Source organism: Dama dama, chromosome 21 (genome assembly GCF_033118175.1).
Source record: "Dama dama isolate Ldn47 chromosome 21, ASM3311817v1, whole genome shotgun sequence".
NCBI classification, from domain to species: domain Eukaryota; kingdom Metazoa; phylum Chordata; class Mammalia; order Artiodactyla; family Cervidae; genus Dama; species Dama dama.
Genome location: NC_083701.1, coordinates 34,324,456 through 34,330,849, shown reverse-complemented (window position 1 = coordinate 34,330,849; position 6,394 = coordinate 34,324,456). Strand labels below are relative to the sequence as shown.

The 6,394-nt window shown below is 39.9% G+C and overlaps 1 pseudogene; it reads right to left on the bottom strand.

Annotated features, from left to right (window-relative positions):
* Window positions 1-2,363: 2,363 nt before the first annotated feature.
* LOC133042205 (small ribosomal subunit protein eS1-like) lies at window positions 2,364-3,123 on the bottom strand (annotated as a pseudogene).
* Between the last annotated feature and the right edge of the window lie 3,271 nt (window positions 3,124-6,394).

Genomic DNA, 6,394 nt, shown 5'->3' with positions numbered 1-6,394 from the left:
GGGCCCTGAAGCCCTATATCACTATATCACTGGCTCCTTCCTACAGCCTCCTCTCCTATCAGGCAAGCTGAATTTCCCATTCCATTATAGCCAACTCTGACCACTGGTTCTCCAGGTATGATAAACATACCCATCCTCAAAAGTCTGGCTTAAATATTACAGTCTATGAATTCTTCTCTAATCTTCCCAAATGAAATATATTTTTCCCTACTCCATAACCTGTCCCACAGATATCTGCACCCCTATTATTGCTTGCTTTATTTAATTCTGTCTTAACATTGTTATCAGTCAGTATTCACATAATACTATCATATTTATGCTATCATTCATAGCTATTAATATTTACATTAATTCACATTGACAATATTCACTTATTGATTAGCCATTTAAATTCCTTGTGGGAAGACAGCATGCTTACTTCCATGCCTAACACAATAATTTGCACACAGGAAGCCATGAACAATCGGTTTATTGAATTGACTGATATCTGTAAAAAGTCTTAAGGTCTTTAGCAAATAGAACCAAGTTAATTATCTATGTATATGTGAAAGTGAAGTGAAAGTTGCTTAGTTGTGTCCCACTCTTTGCAGCCCCATGGACTCTAGACTGCCAGGTTCCTTTTGCCCATGGAATTCTCCAGGCAAGAATACTGGAGGAGTTTGCCATTCCTTCTGCAAGGGATCTTCCCAACCCAGCAATTGAACCTGGGTCTCCTGCACTGCAGGCAGATTCTTTACTGTCTGAGCCATGGGAAAGTTCCCTATCTAGGTATAATAGCTGCCTTTAGAGCATATTCATAAAATCAAATAATTTTATATGAAAAAGCTCTTAGAGACATTTTTTACCAGTTTTTATTTTACCTATTTACCAAGCATCACCTAGTGAATTAATAACAGATTTACTCTAAATGATAGACTAAAACAGAGACCTCGTGAACCCTAGACTTCATCCTCATTCCACCATGCAACCTGGCCAGTCATCCAGACTTGATCAAAAACTGTAGATGGACACATCCAGCTATTTTGGAATCATTTAAAGAACACTATACCAGCACAGAGCAATGTCCAGATCACGCTTTGGCTTCCACTGGAGATCTTCCTATAGGGACTGAATGCACAGGTCTCATCAACTCAAGCATGGTCATTTAGATTGTCATTGTATTTCTCACTGTAGTTAAATAAATTGGCATTCTAATTGTTTTAACTTAAACTTGAAGCCGATTGCAAACTTCTTGGAACTAGTTCAACCACTGTGGATATTTATTTAAACTTGAGAAAGAGAATTTCCTGCACTCCTAATTCAAATATTGCAAAGTCCATTAGGCAGGGTAATTAGCATGCACCCAGCCAAACTTGGAACCAAGTGGTCAAAGTGAATACCTGATTCAGTCTCTGGGTTTAACCCTTCACTTCTTATTTGGAAAGATAAAAATGCTTTGATGATGATGCTGTTTGGAATATGAACTACAACATTCTGAATATACCCCAACCATCAGTTCCTCCCCAGCGGTCTCTGAGTTTAAGCAGTGATGACAGACATTAGATAGACACTGCTAAAAATGATGTGCTGACGAGAGAGGATTTATATCCAATTACCAATCCCCTGCGTCATGCCATGAACCTTCAACTAGACATTTTATCATGTTGGTTGCCGCTGTCTGCATTTTCTCTAATTTGTCTCTTTTTCAACATGTGGTATCCCAAACTAAAAGCAGTTGAAATATGTTCAGGCAAGACTAGTGCCAAGTCACTGGAAATAATTTTTTTCTGGTTCAGAACATAAAGCTTCCATTAATACAGACTGATATCACTTCGAAAGGATTTGAGGGATCTCTCTTTCTAACAAATCATGGAGGGGGTTGTTGACTTTAACAGCTCTCAAAATACGTTAAGGCATGGAGCAGCAACCTATAAACAATACAGTGGTAGGTAACTTTGAGAGAGGTGAATTCTGTTGTTCTTTGGTAGCCCCCCCGCCAAGTCTTCTGAAGTGGCTGTTCATCCTCCAGCCCCACAGCCAGCCCATCTCATCTATATATAACCTAATCTTAACTAGAGAGTGTGAAAAGTTAAAGTCTTTGTAGATATAGGAATACATTCTCTTACACTGCCCCACCTACAACTCACACCCATGAACTCTTAGGTTTCTACATTTTCAATGTGATTCTTGAGAACAGGAAAGAATTCAAAACCAAAGCAATGAAGTTACTCTATGTACTGTGAGTCATATTTCACTTGGGAGTTGGGTTTAAAGTTAGTGCAAACTACAAAAACCAAGTTGAGTCAAAATTATCTCTGGAAATCTTTTTTTTTTTTTTTTAGCCATAAATAAGGCCTCTTGTCACCATTAAAAAGGCCTGCATTTTAAACAGATTCTTGGACTGGGGGCTCATATCCATCAGTTTGTTTAATTTTAGCACCTGTCTCATCCCCAGCAACTTTTCCAGAACTACTTACTTCACCATGTAGTTCCATGAGTTTTCCCAATTCAAACTTGGACTTCTTCAGCATTTTTACTTTTCTAACAAAGACATCGTAAAGCAGATAGATTGGCAAGCCTTTTCTATGTCTTTTCCAAAGCTGTCTGGAATCAATTTACTGACCACCTCTTTCAAGTCACTTGTCTGCACCCCTCAGGTCATGATTTCCATCATCTCCATGTGAATCTGGCATACCTGCTGGTGCTGGACATAAGAGGTCTTCTGAATTTGATTACTGTGTTTCTTAGTAAAGCCCACACAGGACAGATGAAGCAAATAACCATCAGTAGTCTTGACAACAAGGTGAGCTTCAGTCATGGCCTACCATTTTTTGACCATGGAGCACATTTTGTCACAGGTAAGATCTATGCCATGGAAACTAGTCAGGCAGTTTTTGCCTTGAACATCCTCCGTAATTAACTTGAATTTTCTAAAGGCAACTTCATCATTCTGCAGATCAGTGAGATTCACTTCAGAAATATAACTCTTGAGGCCATCAGATTCAATTTTGGTTCCTTGAGTTCTCATGACCAGTGTTTTCCCAGAATAGCTGGTGCTTTCACATCATACCAATATTTCTTAGAAAATGGGTCAACCACTTTCTTCTTGGCTTTCATAAGGCACTTTTTCTTGCCAACCACCATGATGCTGTTCAGAAGACTAAAAGGACTAGAAATCTTAAGGGGGCTGTGGTAGGCAGAATTTGGAAGACAACCTCCTGAGAGTCCTTTTCTAGTTATTCAATCACACACCTATCTGACTACCATTGTGAAGGGATTTTTTGCAGGTGCAAAGCCCCAAATCAGTTAGATTTTATATACAGAGAGTATTGGGGTAAGCCTGATCCAAATGAGAGAATTTTGAAAGCAGAATATTTGCTCAGGCTGGTAGTAGCAGGGGAATTCAAAGAGACCGAAAGAACCTCACAGATTTGCTTAAGCCATTGCTGGCTTTCAAATGGAAGGGAGGACCAGAGATTGGCCACTATCTGCTGAAAGTGACCCCTGGCTACAGCCGGCAAATGAACAAGGACCTTAGTCCTACAGCAACAAGAAACTGAAGGCTGTCAATAACTTGAAGTGAGCCTGGAAGGAGATTCTTCCCAAGCCTCCAGACAGGAGCCCAGCCCAGCCAACACCTTGATTTCAGCCTTTTGAGACTCTACAGAGAAACCAGCCAAAAGAGCCCATATTTCTGACCTAAAGAACTGTGAGCTAATAAACAAGTATGTGCAAACTGCCAAGTGTGTGGTAATCAGCCAAACAAAATGAAAAATGAACATTACTCAATATAACAGCATGAGGCTATACTTTTTAAATTACTTTTCATTAATCTAAATTCCTCTGTCACACTAGCCACAAATCAAGCACACCATAGTCACATGTGGCGACTTGCTACCATATTGAATACTAGAAACTGCAGAACTTTTCCATCATCACAAAATGTTCTATTGGACGGAATGCTCTGAAAGATCCAAAAGAATCAGTTCTGGGGACTTCCCTGGTGGTCCAAAGGCAAAGACTCCATACTCCCAATGCAAGGGGCCAGGGTTCAATCCCTGGTCAAGAAACTAGATCCCACATGCTGCAACTAAGAGCTTTTGTGCAGCAACTAAAAATCCCTCATGAATGCAACTAAGACCCAGAGCAGCAAAAATTATAAACTTTTTATAAAAAGAAGAAGAATTAGTTTTCCTGTAGTTTTAGACCAGATTAACATTACTTTCATAGTACTTATTATGAACATCCTATTGCAAAATTCAGACTTAAATTGAAGAAAGTAGGGAAAATCACTAGACCATTCAGGTATGACCTAAATCAAATCCCTTATGATTATACAGTGGAAGTGAGAAATAGATTCAAGGGATTAGATCTGATAGAGTACCTGAAGAACTATGGATGGAGGTTAATGACATTGTACAGGAGGCAGTGATCAAGACCATCCCCAAGAAAAAGAAATGTAAAAAGCCAAAATGGTTGTCTGAGGAGGCCTTACAAATAGCTAAGAAAAAGAGAGAAGCTAAAGGCAAAGGAGAAAAGGAAAGATGTACCCATTTGAATGCAGAGTTCCAGAGAATAGCATGGAAAGATAAGAAAGCCTTCCTCAGTGATTAATGCAAAGAAATAGAGGAAAGCAATAGAATGGGAAAGATATAGAGATCTCTTCAAGAAAATGAGAGATACCAAGGGAACATTTCATACAAAGATGGGCACAATAAAGGGGAGAAATTATATGGACCTAACAGAAGCAGAAGATATTAAGAGAGGTGGCAAGGATACACAGAAGAACTATACAAAAAAGATCTTCATGACCCAGATAACCACAATGGTATGATCACTCACCTAGAGCCAGATATCCTGGAGTACGAAGTCAAGTGGGCCTGAGGAAGCATCACTACAAACAAAGCTAGTGGAGGTGATGGAATTCCAGCTGAGCTATTTCAAATCCTAAAAGATGATGCTGTGAAAGTGCTGCACTCAATATGCCATAATCTGTAAAACTCAGCAGTGGCCACAGGACTGGAAAAGATCAGTTTTCATTCCAATCCCTAAGAAAGGCAATACCAAATAATGCTCAAACTATCAAACAATTACACTCATCTCACACGCTAGTGAGGTAATGCTCAAAATTCTCCAAGCCAGGCTTCAGCAATACGTGAACCATGAATTCCAGATGTTCAAGCTGGTTTTAGAAAAGGCAGAGGAACCAGAAATCAAATTGCCAACATCTGCTGGATCATCAAATAAGCAAGAGAGTTCCAGAAAAGCATCTATTTGTGCTTTATTGACTATGCCAAAGCCTTTGATGGTGTGGATCACAATAAACTGTGGAAAATTCTGAAAAAGATGAGAATACCAGACCACCTGACCTGCCTCTTAAGAAACCTGTATGCAGGTCAGGAAGCAACAGTTAGAACTGGACATGGAACAACAGACTGGTTCCAAATAGGAAAAGGAGTACATCAAGGCTGTATATTGTCACCCTGCTTATTTAATTTATATGCAGAGGACATCATGAGAAATGCTAGGCTGGAGGAAGCACAAGCTGGAATCAAGATCGCCAGGAGAAATATCAATAACCTCAGATATGCAGATAACACCACCCTTATGGCAGAAAGTGAAGAAGAACCAAAGAGCTTCTTGATGAAAATGAAACAGGAGAGTGAAAAAGTTGGCTTAAAGCTCAACATTCAGAAAACTAAGATCATGACATCCAGTCCCATCACTTCATGGCAAATAGATGGGGAAACAGTGGAAATAGCAGCTGACTTTATTTTGGGGGACTCCAACATCACTGCAGATGGTGATTGCAGCCATGAAATTAAAAGACGCTTGCTCCTTGGAAGAAAAGTTATGACCAACTTAGACAGCATATTAAAAAGCAGAGACATTACTTTGTCAACAAAGGTACATCTGGTCAAGGCTATGGTTTTTCCAGTGGTCACATATGGATGTGAGAGTTCGACTATAAAGAAAGCTGAGCACTGAAGAATTGATGCTTTTGAACTGTGGTGTTGGAGAAGACTCATGAGAGTCCCTTGGACTGCAAGGAGATCCAACCAGTCCATCCTAAAGGAGATCAGTTCTGGGTGTTCATTGGAGGGACTGATGCTCAAGCTGAAACTCCAATACTTTGGCCACCTGATATGAAGAGCCGACTCATTTGAAAAGACCCTGATGCTGGGGAAGATTGAAGGTGGGAGGAAAAGGGGACAACAGAGGATGAGATGATTGGATGGTATTACTGACTCAATGGACATGAGTTTGGGTAAACTTGGGAGTTGGTGATGGACAGGGAAGCCTGGCGTGCTACAGTCCATGGGGTCGAAAAGAGTTGGACACGACTGAGCAACTGAACTGAACTGAACTGAATATTACTTTAAGCCGCAAATATTATATTAATTGCATTTAAGGA